Source organism: Camelus dromedarius, chromosome 32, assembly GCF_036321535.1.
Source record: "Camelus dromedarius isolate mCamDro1 chromosome 32, mCamDro1.pat, whole genome shotgun sequence".
Taxonomy (NCBI): Eukaryota; Metazoa; Chordata; class Mammalia; order Artiodactyla; family Camelidae; genus Camelus; species Camelus dromedarius.
In genome coordinates this window covers 523,609-540,473 of record NC_087467.1, presented here as the reverse complement: position 1 = coordinate 540,473, position 16,865 = coordinate 523,609, and the positions used below count along the sequence as shown (strand labels likewise).

General features: G+C 39.9%; 1 long non-coding RNA gene across 1 annotated transcript in view; it reads right to left on the bottom strand.

Annotated features, from left to right (window-relative positions):
• LOC105104540 (methylglutaconyl-CoA hydratase, mitochondrial) overlaps positions 1–15,895 on the bottom strand; it is a 102,119-nt gene extending 86,224 nt beyond the window's left edge. The window contains exons 1-5 of the long non-coding RNA XR_010378649.1: positions 15,891–15,895; positions 15,337–15,734; positions 9,178–9,245; positions 8,982–9,065; positions 5,118–5,217 (exon numbers count right to left, since the gene is read on the bottom strand). This is a non-coding gene — a long non-coding RNA (methylglutaconyl-CoA hydratase, mitochondrial). The remainder of the gene's footprint in view (positions 1–5,117; positions 5,218–8,981; positions 9,066–9,177; positions 9,246–15,336; positions 15,735–15,890) is intronic.
• Between the last annotated feature and the right edge of the window lie 970 nt (positions 15,896–16,865).

Sequence of the window (16,865 nt, the reverse complement as noted above, 5' to 3'; positions counted from 1 at the left end):
AAGGCACTGTCCATGAGCCTGCTTCACTTTAGATGCCAGTCCTAAGTCCTGGAGATAATCCAGACTTCAGACCAACCAGCTAAAAATTTAAGTGTTCCCACAAACCCCTCATCAGATTCAATAAATCAATCGAATAATTCACAAAACTTAGGAAAACATTTTACTTACATTTACCAGTTTATTATTAAGGATACAGCTCAGGATCAGCCAAAAGTAAGAGATGTACAGGGCAAGATACAGGGGAGGAGGGGCACAAAGGTTTCACCCTCCCAACAATCCCACGTGTTCACCACCCTGAAGTTTGCCCCAAGCCTCATTGTTCATATAGTTTTTTAATTGAGTCTTCACTATACAGGCATAGCTGATTAGATCACTGTCCAGTAGTGATTAACTCAATCTCTGGCCCCTCTACCTTCTCAAGGCTGAAGTAGGGCTGAAAGTTCTAACCCTCTAACGTCAGGATTGATTTTTCTGGCAACCAGCCCCATTCTAAGGTCATCTGGGGCCCCTGCCTTCAGGCATCTCCTTAGCACAAAAAAGATACTCTTATTACTCCAAAGAAATTCCCAGGATTTTAGGAGCTCTGTGCCAGGAACCCAGGGCAAAAACCAAATATATATTTTATTATACCACATTACCTAAATCCACATCTTAACAATATATACAAAAAGTAACTAAGAATGAATCATAGGTCTAAGTATAAAGCATAAAAACTGAAAACTTTCTAGAAGAAAACACAGTGAAAAAGTCTTTGTGACTTTGAAGTAGGACAATTTTTCTTAGTTCACAAAATAGAAGCAAGCCATAAAAGAAAACAAATTGATTAACTGGACTTCGACTGAAAAACTTTTGTTCTTCAAAACAAACTGTTAAGAAAAAGACAAGCCAAAGAGCAGGAGTAAAAATATGCTTACTTATCATTTATCATTTAACATTCATCAGCAAAAGGTCTGTATCAAGAATATATTAAAAACTCTGTAACTCAATAAAAAGATGATCTTTTATTTATATTTTTACTAGATCATTGGTAAAAGATGTGAATAAACACTTGACCAAAAAAGATACAGGTGACAAAAAAGCACCAGAAAAGATGCTCAAAATCATTACGCATTAGAGGAATGCAACCTAAAGCCACAATTACATGGTAACTACATATCCATCAGGATGTCTAAAATTAAAGACTGACAACATGAAGCGTTGACGAGAATGTGGAACACCTGGAACTATCATACACCGCTGGCGGCAATGCAAAATGGCTAGAAAATAGTAGCAGCCTCTTATAAAATGAAATGTACAGTTATGACAAAACCCAGTAATTCCACTCTTAAGTATTTATCCAAGAGGAAAAAAAAAACACACTCACAAAAAGACTTATATGTGAATGTTCATAAAAGTCAAAATAGTGGAAAAACCCAAATGACCAGTAATTGCTAAACAGATAAATTGTGGTGTATCTATGCAATGGACTACTCAGCATGGAAAACAAATGCTCTGCAATATAATGAAAACCATACTCAGCAATAAAGTGAAACTACTGGAACATATACCATGGGTCAACCTCAAAGCATTATGCTAAGTGAAGGAAGCCAGATACAAATGGCCATCTACAGAAGGATTCCATTTGTAGGACATTCTAGAAGAGGAAAAACTATGGTAAAAGCAATGAAGGTCATTGTTTTAAGGGGGTGGGAGTAGGGGAAGGGATAGGCTACATATGGGCATAAGACAGATTTTAACAGCACCACCCACAAGCAGGCTGGCACCAGCCCCAGGACAACCTGATCCCAAAGCCAGCTGCCCCAGGACCCAGCCCCACCCACCAGTGATCTGCAGCGTCTGCACAAGGCAGAGCCTGGCAGCCAGCCATGTCAGAGGCCAGCCCCATCTCCCAGCACAACCACAGCAGTCAGCCCTGCCAACACAGAAGGGTTCACACAGCCCACATAGGGGGCAGCCCTAGAGCACAGAGCTCTGGTGACCAGAGGGGAGTGTGCTGCTGGACCCCATAGGACATCTCCTACCTAAGGCCACTAATCCAAGATCAGGAAGTGTAACCAACCTACCTAATACACAGAATTAAAAACAGAGAATTGAGAAAAATGAGGCAACAAAGTATATATTTTAAAGAAACATTAAAATTCCAGAAGAATTAACTGAAGTGGAGATAAGCAAACTACCTGACAGAGTTCAAGATAAAGATCATAAAGATGTTCAGTGAATGCGGGAGAAGAACAGATGTAAAGAATTTTACTGTCACCATTTGCAGATGACATGATACCATGTATAGAAAGTCCTAAAGACACTACCAAAAACTATTATAACTTATCAATGAATTCAGTAAAGTTGCAGGGTACAAAATTAATATACAGAAATCTGTTCTACCTTTCTAACAACAAACTATCAGAAAGAGAAATTAAGAGAACAATCCCATTTACAGATGCATCAAAAATAATAAAATAACTAGGAACAAATCTAACTAAGGAAGTAAAAGACCTGTACTCAGAAAACTGTAGGGCAATGATGAAAGAAACTGAAGACAACACCAACAAACGGAAAGATATACCATGCTTGTGGATTAAGAATATTGTTAAAATGACCATAATACCCAAAGCAATATACAGATCCAGTGAATTCCTATCAAAAGACCCATGGCATTTCAACTAGAATAAATCTAAAATGTTTATGGAAACACCAAAGAACCCAAATAGGGGAAATGATCTTGAGAAAGAAAAACGGAGCTAGAGGTATGATACTCCCTGATTTCAAACTACACTACAAAGCTACGGTCATCAAAACAACATGGTACTTGCACCAACACACACACACAGATTAATGGAGCAGAACACAAAGCCCAGAAGTGAACCTACATTTATAGGAGCAATTAATATACAAGAGAAGCAAGAACGTAAAACAGAGAAATAAATGATGTTAGGAAAACTGGATGGTTATTGCAAAAGAATGAAACTGACCTACCTACTCCCACAATATACAAAAATAAACTCAAAGTGGATTAAAGACTTAAATATAAGACCTGAAACCACAAAACCAGAAGAAAGCAAAAGCAGTATACTCCCTGTCATTGGTCTTAGCAATAATTTGTTTGTAAATGACTCCTCAGGCAAAGGAAACAAAAGTAAATATAAACAAATGGGACTGTATCAAACTAAAAGCTTCTGCACAGTGAAGGAAACTGTCAACAAACAAAAAGGCAACCTATTTGAATGGGAAAATATATTTGCAAATGATAGAGCTAATAAGAGGTTAATCTCTAAAATATACAAAGAACTCATACAACTCAGTATCAAAAACACAGGCACCCCAATTAAAAAATGGGCAGAGGCCTGAATAGACATTTTTCCAGAGAAGACATACAGATGGCCAAAAGTCACATGAAATCATTAATCACAAGGGAAATGTAAATCAAAACCACAATGAAATATTACCTCACACCTGTCAGAATGGCTATTATCAAAAAGAAAACAAGTAACAAGTGTTGGTGAGAATGTGGAGAAAAAGGAACTCTTATGCACTGTTGGTGGGAATGTAAAGTCATGCAGCCACCATGGCAAACAGTATGGATGCTCCTCAAGAAATTAAAAATAGAATTATCATACGATCCACCAATTTCACTCCTTGGTAGCCTTCCAAAGAAAACAAAAACACTAATTCAAAATCATATATGCACCCCTATGTTCACTGCAGCATTATTTACAGTAGCCAAAATATGAAAGCACCCTAAGTGTCCACTGATAGACAAACGAATAAAGAAGATATGATATATATTTTCAGTGGAATATTAGTCATTAAAAAAAACCGAAATCTTGCTACTTACGAGAACATGGATAGACCTAAAGGGCATTATGCTAAATGAAATAAGTTAGACAGAGAAAGACAAAGATCATATGATTTCATTTATACATGGAATCTATAAAACAAAACAAATCAACAAACATAACCAAACAAAAACAGTCACAGATAGAGAATAAACAGGTGGTTGCCAGAGGGGGCAAGGGTAGGACGATGAGTGAAAAAGGTGAGGGAGATTAAGAGGTACAAACTTCCAGGTGCAAAATAAATGAGTCACGGGGATGAACTGTACAGTAGAACACAGTCGATTATATTTAGTAACTCTGTATGCTGACAGATGGTAACTAGACTTCTCACAGTGACCATTTCGTAATGTATAGGAAGACTGAATGACTATGCCATGCACCTGGAACTAACACAGTGTTATAAGTCAATCATACTTCAATTAAAAAAGAAAAAAGAAAGCTTTTTAAGTAAAGAACATGTTCTATAGCACAACTACCCTCATGGTTTAAACATCTGTCAAAACTAATCAACAACATATGTACTTAAAATTGGTGCATTTTTGCAAGAAATTCTTATCCCTATAACAGATTTTTTTTAATTTCCAAAAAAAGAATCTTATGCTAAACTAAACACAGATCTGTAGATATCTAGCTTTCACTTATAAAGTCTCTAAGGGACTAACACTCACATACACAAATATAATTTAACCTGAGATTCTGAAACAATACTGAGTTAGGTAAGTTCATTAGACAGAGGCCTCCACGTATCTAACCATGTCATGTGGTTGAAATCTACATCCATTTGAAAATACAACGTTCAATGATAAAGCATGTTGACAATTTTTGTGAGAAGTTTTTAGTCAAAACACAATTTACTAGAACTGAAAAGCAGAAGCAAAAGTACCTTTACTTTAAAAAAAAAACAAACCCACACTAGTGTAATTCAGTGAAATACTCAATTTAGAGTTCTACATACAGGAATCAATTACCAAGAACTGTTTATAATCTATTTCAGGAATTTCAAAAGAAAAGATCCTCAGTCTCAGTAATTTCTCAAAAAATTTCATTTCAAAAATTTTATGGTAAAAACAACACATATGTACTTTGCTACTTAGCCTTAGAACACTAACAGAAAAAAATAAACAGATGACAGGATCAAACAGTTACATCTGATGCAGTACCCTAGTTTAAAAAGACCTTTTCATAACTTCGTCAAAGATAATATATTAAAAATTTAACTCCTAAACATTTCACAATGAGTTCTGACTATCAAAATGTTATTTCTCAGGATACTAAGAGACTTACAGGCAAGCCATGAACCCAGAAGCAGTGCATCCACAAGGAGGAGTATACATGTGACACCGAATCCCAACCTGGAGTCGGTCCTAGGGCACGGCACGGTTATCTGAAAGCATGTACATGGAGGAAACATCATCTCCAGCCATAACTACGATATATATTTTTTCTGGATCTAGATATTACTGTAGTCAAATAGAAAATTCATCTAAGTAGATTACTGTACCCAGAGCGGCATTTTGATATTACATATCTTCTCAGTCAACACAGGACCACTACAGTGTGTAAGTGCCTGAAATTGTAAGAACTTAAAAAGGAGACTTCATATTGCAAAAGATTTAAAATCACTGCTACAGTAAAGAAAACTCTGCCCTAAGAGTCAGAAGTAGTTCCAATGGAGCCACCACCTTTAACCAAGTACTTAACCTCACAGAGATTCTGTAAAATGAAAGCATCTGAATAGCTGTATAAGGTCTTTTTATTCTGAAATTTTTCCCGCTAAATGTTGCAACAATAATTCAGAAATGCAATTAATGTTACAATTTTAGTTACCCAAATGGAAAAATACACTAAATATACTTGGCAATTTTTTCAAAATTATTTACTTTGTATCTATTAGCTTAATATAATTTCTTACTGTAATTATTATTACCAAAAGTTTGAAGGTGGGAAAAAGAAACCATCACTCCTAAGCTGTGACTTTATTTGTAGACAGAGCTCACACAGGTGCAGTCATAATGGGAGTAACACTTCACATGTAGCTCTCTTCTCATACTATGTATTTTTCACACTGTAATGTAGTTTTCACTTTATCACTTTAAGTAGTATCTTAACATTCTACTGAGTGCACTTACATATCTGCATATTCATGTATATTTGTATGCATCTGTACAATGAAATACTAAAAGGATGAATTGAAATAATAAAAATTGCTACTTTTATTTGGGAAAGAATGGTGTAGAGGGAGTGGGTAAGAGTGGGACTTCTCTTTGTATACTTTTCACACATATTGTATACATTTCATACATTTTGACATACTACCTATTTTTTAAACTAAAATATAATTTTAAAAATGTAAAGATAAGTAAAATACGATTGTTGACTCTAAATAAAAGATTTAAATGAGAAGTCAGAAATCACTCAGTCCAACCTGCAGTGCATAGAGGGATCATTTTATTAACAGTGCTTAATTATCTGTTCTTGTAGCATATTAGAAAAAGGACATGGAAAACCAACCAAGATCAGGAGCCAGAGACCCTATCAGTGAATTTCAGAGAAACTGCTCACATCCCAATAGCCCCTGAAAAAAAAGTCAGTGAATCACAGCACAGTGTAATGGCTGATTAGATTCAGCAAATACCTGCTGAGTCCCTATTACACACTGTGTTGTTAGAACATGTAAGATGATTCTCAAAAAAGAAAATAGAAGTTCCTGTCCTCAAGAAATTTGAGGCAAGACCACTTCACAAGCTTTAAGTGTTTGGAAATAGACAAGGTGCCACTAGAATACAGACATACAGAGAAGAGAAACATTTGTGGGGGCAGAAAGGGAAGAGGGAAAATGAGTAACTTTAGGGGGTTGAGGAGCTAACATAACCAATAAATGAGTACATTTACATTTTTGAGGATTTTGTTTTTGAATATGACTGCTTCAGAACAGAAATTAAAGCTCTAATTATGTGAAAGACCATACTTCAACAATAACTAATAAATGAGGTCTGATTAAAATTAAGATTTTATACTAATATAGAATATGTTTAAATATTCTTATGTATGTAAAGAGATTTTGTTTATGCAGAATTATAGTACACTTAATGTGTACATATTAATAAAGACAGACCTACTAAACTGTCTGTTTCAAATATATGTAAGAAAAGAAAACCTTTCAGAGAGATTCAAAAGAATGGTTCTATTATACACTGAGTTACTAAAACAAATGATTTTCTCCAATTTTTCTGTAATTCAAACTTTTTTTTTTTTGGACAAAATACAGTAACAAACTTTATGAGTTAAAGTATAGGAGATTATCCTGATCATGAAAAGTACACAGAGCAAAGAAAACAGACTTGCTTGGCCCTTGGGAAAAAGTATTCAAGCCCAGCAGTATTTAATCTGGTCAAGCACCTCATATGTTACTTAGTATGTCTCCAAAACAGCAACCTATAAAAGATACCTGTAAACTGTACTAAAGCATTGAAACTTTTTCCAAAGAGCATTAATATTGTGGAGACCTAAAACAAATGGACAGCAAAGGAATAGGTAAAACAAAAAGAATTCTATCAGTAATTATAGTGGTATAATTATAAAACCTACTACCAACACAGACGGTAATGAGTTATGACCATCAGCACTTACTTCTGAAGTCTCATTCTGCCTTCACTACACCACCATCACTCCTCAAAGATTCATAGAATTGGGCCTCCCTTAAAAGCCCCCAGACTGTTCTGTGTCTCACCAATGAGCCTCTCAGTGGTCCTCAGAGCCATCAGTATGGTGTTAGACTCAGTCATCTGGAGAGACAGCCATCCACCTGGTCCTAAGGTCACAGATATAAGAATCCTAATTCTCTCAGTGTAAGTTTTCCATATTGTTTAAGGAAAAAAATTTAAATATATGAAGCCCTTATAAAAACTATTAACATCTATAATAATGAGCACTGCATTGGCGTACACTGTCACATGATACCAACAACCCTACCGGGAGGGCAGCATTACTCGCATTTGCCAGATGTAAGGGCAGAAGCCTGTACTCAGAACATCATCTCCCAGGCTGCTGACGAGAATAATCCTGCTCTCTTTGATTACCAAACTCAAGCTTGAACTAATCCTTTTAGACACAGTACATTATATCAAAAGCTAAAATATAACTCATTTATACCGAATGTTCCTAAATACCATAGAATTCTGCCATATTTTAAGGTGGAAGATACAGGGTTTGAAGTTTGAGAAACTGAGGACCCTTAACGATGAAACTGACCAAAATCAGCCACAACTAAGACAGCTGTAAAAACATTCTGTCTAGAAACACTTCCCCTATGTCCCCTGCACTGCTCTTCGTAGACTCTAAATGCTCAAAACATACGTGTGGAATGAGTAAATCACTGTATGCTGTTCCCTCAGGTGTCTGATTATCTCAAGTGGATTATCTCATTTATATTTTTACTGAAAAAAAAAAAAGTTATGCCTCAGTTCCTTCTACTTTCATTTACTTATTCATAAATTACAATGATACTGCATATTATCAGCATTTTAATCTTTATCAGCTACATTTTTTACTAACTGAAATAGAGTCATTCAAATTCATGACTCAGAAATACTGACAAATATGGAAAATGCAAGATAACTTAATCTCTGGCTTTTGGTAACACAGCACAAACAGAAAAACAAAAAACAAAAAACCAGCTTTTGCTGCTGTAGGTACCAATTTAAAAATACAACTTGTGGACACATACCTGAGTGAGTACTACCACAAACACCAACCTCCAAAGCGAACATCTGTGCTTAACATTTTGTCCTGGGGCAGCTACTGCTACTCAAATACAGCATTTTTTAAACAACTCATACATACAGAACACACTGTTGTGACTAGAAGACACAATGCTTCCTTCCAAGCTGACCTTTCATAAATATTATTCATGTACTACAAATGAATATTTTAATGGCTTGAATTATTTTCTCAACTTCCAAAACAACTTTTCCACATATTGTAAAAGTTTCTAATACTGACATGCATTTTTTTCTGGTAAAGCAGTAAAAAAACAGACAAAGAAGAATTGCTGGTAACAAAATTCAAACCACAGAACACTTCATAATGGAAAACAGGCTATCACTAAGGAAAAATTAGACCGGTTTTAAAAACAATATATTTACATACCAGCACAGAGTATCCCTGGGACTTCACTTCTGTTATGGTCTGCACTTTGTTATCAGATTTTAAAGCATCCACAGCTTTTGAGAGCTAAAAACAGAAATCAGTAGGGTAAGGAGGGAAAAGGGGAAAAATCATTTTCAGATTGATATCAACACTATATCTTAATATTAGAAGCAAACAGTTTAATCTTTACACTCACCATTTTTATAAGATTTTTACTCAATGAACTTTTGGCATAAACTCTGTTTATTCCAAGCCCCACAAATCCTAGTTAAGAAAAATAAAAGGACAATCATTTGAGTCAGTGAGGTATTCAGGATAGACTCCCCCCCACACACAAGCTGGTTATCTTGGGACTTAAGAATCTACCACCTCCTTGAGGTTCATGTCAAGAGCTTTGTCCTAATTTTCATGTTCTCCTTCCTTTTGAGGCATATTTTTGAAGAATGTGGTATATGTAACATATTTGTAAAATCAATCTAGTGCTTAATACTTACTGCTTTTCTTCAGCCTTTTAGAGAAGAACTATAAAGCAGCATGTCTCCTTCAATTATCCCTCCTTAAACACAACCAAGGTAATCCACCGCAGTTTACTAAATTGTACATCACTAAATCAGATTAACTAGTGGGAAGGCCATGCTGACTGGTGAAAACTCTAACTTACAGAATACTATTTAAAATACAGTTTCATCACCTTCAAGTGTATTCAGAAGTACATAATAGCTAACAATTCCTTATCACAGGGAAGCACTGTGGGATCAGCCTTTTTGCTAGTGTACTAGGTGTTAATAGCTCACTTTTTTAGTCATACTACACACATGGTTTCAGTATTTCCATCCCATGTTTCTCTCCTGACTCTGTCCCATGTACTTAACCTGAAGCCACTTCCATTTAGAAGTCCAACAAGCAATTCAACCTGAATCTATAAAAGTTCATTTTTTCTCCCAAAAAGCCCAGCTCTCCCTCCTAACTTTCCTGATTTTTTCAGAGAGCATCACCCAAATCCAGCCTTCCATTCCGACTGCAATTTTCTACAAATAATTCCATGCACAGAATTCACCTCCTACTTAAAACCCTTTAATTATTTCTAATTTCCAAAATACCTGATTTCAAAGACCTTAATTTGATATTCAAAGTCCTATAAAACCTGTTCCCAACCTTCTTGTTCCCTGAGTAAGCACAAGTTTTCCTTACACATCAGAAATGCCTTCCATCTAGTTCAAGGGGGCAGGCAGGGGTGGTGTTGATTCTTATTTGTAATCGGGCACATGTGCACACACCTTCTCAGGGTAGTTTGCAAACCCATTTTTCAAAGAAAGTACAAAGATGAACTCTGGCTCACAGCAGAATAAATTTGCAAGAATTCCAAACGATCTCAGTATGGAGAAAATCATGAAGGAGAACTGGTACCCAGGGCAGCCTCCACATTAAACAGCTGATGGCCTTGGGTAGGACCCAACACTAATGACAACAGCTACCACTAACTGAGTACTTCATTATGTTCCCAGCACCTCATGTAACCCCCAAAACAACCTAAGAAGTAGGTACTATTTTTATTCTTGTGGAACAGATAAAATAATTGGGACTTGGGGAGGTTAAGTAAACACCGTCAGCTAGTAAGTGGCAAACTCCACACTTGAAGGAAGAATGACTATGCTACACAGTTCAAGCTTCAGTTTCCTCATGAAGAAAGCCAAATGGATATAACCAGACACGTTCATTCATTCAGAGGTACTGAGGACCCATTTTGGTGCTCAGCCCTCAAGGAACTACAGTCTAGGAAAGAAAGACAAACAATAAACTAATCATAAAATGTACATTTCAAAATGCTTTACGTGCTCTAAATGGTGCTACAGTAATTTGCAACCGGAACTGTATGGTCTGGAGGGGGGAAGGGGAGCTTAGTCAGGAAAAGCTTATCCATGTCAGCACTATTTCAGTTGAGATTAGAAAGATGAGTAGGAGCTGGGGGTAGTTAGTTATCACAAAACTGAGGATAGTGGTCACCTCTAGAAGGGGATTTGATAAGACATTTCTAAAGAACTGACAATGTTCTATTCTACAATTTGCACAATAATTACATTATTTATTAATTTTTTTAAAAGGTATGTTTTACATTTGCTTAAATACGTCAAAGTGAAATTAGAAGTGGTAAAAAAAAATACTCCAATAAGTGTAAAATAAACACCTAGAAATATATAAATTATCAAGAAGAAACAGAAAATGTAAAATCTTGTAACCATGTGTTAAAAAATTTTTGAATCAGTAGTTTAACATGTTCCCATCAAAACCAGGTTCAAACAAAATCCAGGTTCAGACTGCTTTACAAACAAGTGCTACCAAACTTTAAAGGACTCAATCATTCCAACCACCAGGAGTGCATTATTAGGGATGTTGCTAATATCAAAATGAATTTTGTTTCATTTTACTTGTACTCAAAACTGTTCAGAAACTCTGGATTTTCTGTTGCTCATGTAAGGTGATCTCCTCACGTCTTTGAGCTCTAAAAACCACACAAGAGACTATATTATTAAAAGTTACATTAACAGTTAAGCCAGCACAGCTAGGAATCTGGTCTGGAGCGTCTGTAGAGGATTTATACTGCTGCTGGTCCTGCCTTTCAAACAGGCGGTACCAACACCCAGCAAAGTTCCAGGGAAGGATGGGGAGAGTGCTAGAGCTGAGAGTAACAAGGGCAAGGTCATGGAGGAGATGAATCTCAGAAGGAGGCAGGACCTGCCCAGGGCCCAGCCTTTCTTGGGGACGGGCTGGAGGGAAACACCACTGGCATCTTAACAGGACGCTCCTCCGGTGCAGGGACTGAGTGCTGCATGTGCACTGCACGCGGGTCGTGTGGCACGTCCACCTCCACCACATACACACCGAAGGCCAATAACACCTCCAATCAATGTAACAACAAAAAGCAAAACAAAACCCACATACATTTCAAAATGCCCCTGGAGACGGGGAAAAAAATTCACACCCACTGAGTACCTTTAAATAAGCAGAAAGAAGAGAGAACAAGCACAGTGGGGAGGAAGTCAAAGAGAGACAATGAGGGAAACACAAAATTTGATGAGGAATCAGCAGAAAAAAGGCATCCTTCAATGACCTTCACCTACCAGGTCAAGTCCCAGCTCCTTAGAAAACAAAGTCCTTCAGGACTCGGCCCCATCTATCCCAGCTGCCTCCCCTCCAGCCTTCTCCCTAAGGTGCCCACCCACACCCTCCCTTCCCAGACAACGGTTTCCCCGACCGGATGTACCACGCTCAGACCTCCGTGCCCTGGCATGTGCATTCTCCTCTACCTGGAGTGCACGTCTCAAGGCAAACTCCCAGTCATACATCCATACCCAGTGCCAAGGTTTGTGAAGCCAGACACAGGCAGCCCCACGCCACCCCGCCCTTCCGTGCTCCCGCCCAACTGCACCCCGCTGCCTGCAGCGGGAGCTACTGAAGGGCAGGCACCCCTTGAGTCCTCACAGAGAACTGGAGCTCAATGAATTCTAAGAGAATGACCTTGCATGAAAGGTTTTTGTAAAAGGCTAAAAAAAGCAAATCACACAGAAAGCAGACAATAGATATTTTCTACTATTGAAAGCATGTATTTTCTAAACTCTGATCTTTGGTTGAGCATCACTTAGGAACCAGACAGAGATGCTCTACCACTTCCTAGTCGGGTATCTGTGGGCAAATTAAGTAAACTCACTGTGACTCAAATTTCCAATAACTGAAAGAAACCACCCCTGCAGTGTGGGTAAGATGACTAATTAATATATGCTTAAAAAAAAAAGTAACAGAAAGCATTGGCTAAATGGCAGTTCTGACTAGCCTGCCATCATCACAGACACCTTAACAAGACCAGATACTGTACCACCAGGAATGTGAGCACAACGAAATTTTGGTTAAAACTATTTTTTAGGAGAGCTGAAAGTCAACAAATCCAACAGCTTGTCCTCCAGCTGCACTGTGCTCTCTACAGTCCTCAGTACCGATCCCCATTGACCACTCTGTCCCCCGGCTCCGCTGACAATGAGGACTCCCAGGTCTCTGGTCTCTGACCACATCTCCTCCTCCTCCTCCTCTGTAGCTTGACTGCTATGGACACCTAAAGTCAGGCATTTCTTTGGCTCAGCTCACTCACTTTTTCTTATCTTGTGCCTTCTCAAGGCTTCAATTACAATCTCTATGGAGATGACCCCACGACTTCTCAGTCACATTAAGAAAATGTTTCAAGCTGAATTTATCCAACATACTTACCTTAATTAGGTCATGAAGCATACAGCTTCAGCTTCTCTCTTTCATACCATTTTTTTTCCTTTTCTCCTGGGTCTTATACATCTCACCAGTCCTCAGCTTCCTTTGCCCACCTCTTAAAACTACTTGCTTGTCACGGTTCCTCCTTTGCTCTTTCTGTTCTGTCTCCCTGGTTCTTAAACTCTCTGGGATAATGAATGCTTTGAAAATCTACTGAATGCTACGGATTATTTACTAAAAAGATAAACACACAGAATACATGCATGCAGTTTCACCTAACCAAAGGTCTCAAATAAGAAGCTGTGTTCATCCACACCAGACTACCACTTACACAAATTTTCATCTCCAGATGCCATATCCCTTTCATTTTCAGGATGCCTTCTAGATACAGCCTAAAGGGCCTCAAAAACCAGCATCATGAACTTAACGAGTCCAAACCAGAACTCAGTATTTCTCCTTAACAAACCTCCTCTGCCTACAGTACTCCTGCCACCATGGCCCCAAGCTAGAAGCCTTGGAATTAACAACCTTCCCCAAACCACACCACCACGTCCTGTCTCAGAATCTCTCCCAAATCCAAATTCCACCTCTTCAGCCTCTTACCCTGTAAGACCTCATCATCCTTTGCTTCATCCCATACCTGCCATGATGAAAAGTCCACCACTCCTCTGATAAGAGTCCCTTACTGACTCTAACATCTCCATCTTTCACGCCACTACATCACTTCACCTCTAGAAGGTCACACAGTCTGATTCTCCACCTCGGTTTTCTCCTCTCATTTCCACCAGTGTTTATTTAGATTCTTCAAATATTTCAAAACTGATCGTGTGCCTGTCTCTTTTCAAAAACTCTGTTTCTCCATTGCACAAATATAAAATTGAACTCTGTTCTGCCTACAAAGTCCTCCACAATTTGCCACCTAATTCCTTTTCCAGGATTGGATTCCACAGCTTAGACTGTCACTTGCACCTGTCTTTATATCAAAACCACACCCACTTGGAAAGGCTCAATTCAAACTCCACTCTTTATATCCTCTATGATTAGGAAAGCACTTTGCACAGAAAAGGCAAAATTCCTAACGAACAGATTCAGAAAATGAAAAAAAAAATTTCTTCCTTAAAATCTTTAAGTCTTTCGAGAAACATTAAGCTTTACAAAATATCAGCTCCACAAGTCTCTGTCAGCACAAAATACCACAGGTAGCTGATTCTAATAAAAAACAACACCCACCCCCACGTTCCATGAACGCTTCTGAGGGATGTGGAGCCAGCAAAGGGAGCCTGCATGTGGTCCTGCAAGAACTCCATCAGGGCTGCAAACACACTGAGCACTAAAGCAGTAACTGGGAAAGTCCACAGTCACTGTGCTAAAACGACTGGGTGCCTTTACGCTAGTAACGGAGCTCACGCGCGGTACAAGGGGAAAAAGTCAAATTAGGCCCAACTCCAAATGACCCCTTAAGAAATCAAGACAGGAATGCCGACTTACCCTTCCTGAAACGCGAACGGTACCACACCAACAACCACTTAAAAACTTCAACACTGAAACATTCCACACCAACACTGGTGCTGCTCATGCTGCTTAGAAAGCCTGCGCAAGAGAGCAGCCCTGGCAGCACGGAAGGTGCTGAAGCAAAGCCGGCCGCAGAAAACGCAGGCGAGGGGGCAAACAAGATGACTTCAGGGCTGTGCACACACGCCGCTGCCAACCGCTTCCCAGACCACGGCCGCCGCCGCGAGCACCTGAAGGACTTCGCGGCTTCACAGTCCGACCTCAAGGGAAGGCTGCGAGGAGCACCCGGGGGTGGGGGCCCCGTTCCCGTTCTGGGGGTCCCTGGAGGCCACGTTCCCGGCCTCCACCCCCACCCCCGCGCCCAGCGAGGGCCGGCCCGGGAAGCGCCGCGAGCAACGCCCCAGCGCGAACCGCCCGGCCATGCCCGAGACCCCAGGCGCGCGGACTGCGGGGCAGCCCTGCGGGGGTCGGGGCCGCGCTCGGGGTTGGGGTCGCGGGTCGTGGGGCCGAAGCCGCAGCTGCGTCTGCCGAGGCCGGGCGGGGGGCCCCTCGGGCGGGCGCGGCCTGCAGGCCGGGCGCGGACACTCACCACACCACGTCGGGGGAGCCCTCGCCGGTGTAGCAGGCTGCTGGAGCGCCGCCCACGTCGAATACCTGCCCGCGGACCATCTTGGGGCCGCCGCCGCCGCCGCCGCCGCCGCCGCCGCCGAGCTGGGCACGAAGCTCCGCGGCAGCCGCTCGGCCCACACCGCGCCTCCCGGAGGGACTGCCCTGCCGCCGCTGCAGCCGCCGCCGTTGGCCGGAGGGAGCAGGGCCTGCGCCGCTCGGGAGAACCGCAGAGCAGCCAGCTGCTCGCACAGGATTCCCCCTGGCCGCCTGACAAACTGACCTTCGAGTGGGCGGAGGGAGGGACGGTGCGGAAGAGGACGCCGGGGCGGGGCCGAGAAGCCTGCGCGCGGATTGGCTTTCGTGACCCCGGGGGCGGGTCTGGTGGCCCCACAGATTTGTAGTCTTTTTGTCCATTAGGATTAATTCTGGTGTGAACATTTGTATACAAGTTTTTTTTTTAAAACAAAAATGTTCATTGTAATTTTACTTAAACTTCATAGAAGAAAAAAACTAAAACAAAACTGGAGGAATTACCGCATTTCAAGTAAATGTATCTTTGTCATGGGAAATATTGTTGCGTAAAAGATCTCTATAAGGTACAAAGAGTTAATGATAAATAAACAAACAAACAAATAAATAAATAAAATTATGAAATGCATTAACAGGTTGTGAAATAAATTAAAGACATTTTGTGTTTTCTAAACACTGTGCTTCAAATTTAGACATTATCTATTGATTTCATTTTGAAAGTTTGTCATTAACAGATTCTCTTCTACCACTGTTATTCCCAACTCAGATTTTGAATAGTTATATGTATTTTAAAAACATTGTTCATGTTTACAATATTTCAAGTCTTGTTGGGAACTATAATTCATATGGTTTCTAAAACTTTGTTTCAAATTTAGAACACATTCACAGTTTCAAGTTAAAATAACAAAATACTGTACATTGAGAAGTTTCACTTCCACCCTTGTGACATCTTAGTTCCCCCTACCATTATTAGATAACTACTTAGTTTCTTAAATGATATTTCCAATGTTTCAGATACAAACAAAAATGAAAATATACTTTATTTTCCACTTTTCTCACAATTATGCATTATATCATATGATTCTGCTGTGAACATTTGTATACAAGTTTTTGTGGGGAAATATGTTTTCATTTCTCATAGCTGTATACCTGAGATTGCCATGGCTGGGTTTTGATTCTTGAAGTAGCTAGAGGGCGAGGTTTACTTGTTCAAGACTGACTCCCTGCAGTAGAAAGGCTGGCCTTCCTCAAGACGTCACGGGCACGGACCACAGCCGAGGCTCACAGCTGTCAAAGCTGGTAAGTGCTGTCCGTTGACTCAGCCATGGGTTGGCTGAGCATTACAGCGGCGACCACAGCTTGTGCCAGCCCTGACCAGCAGGAGAGAGGCTTGTGCTTCCCTCATCTGGAGTGCTCATCCCGTGGAGAAGCTGGACCTGGGGCCTGCGTGTCACAGTGTTGGTTCCAGTCCCTGCCCAC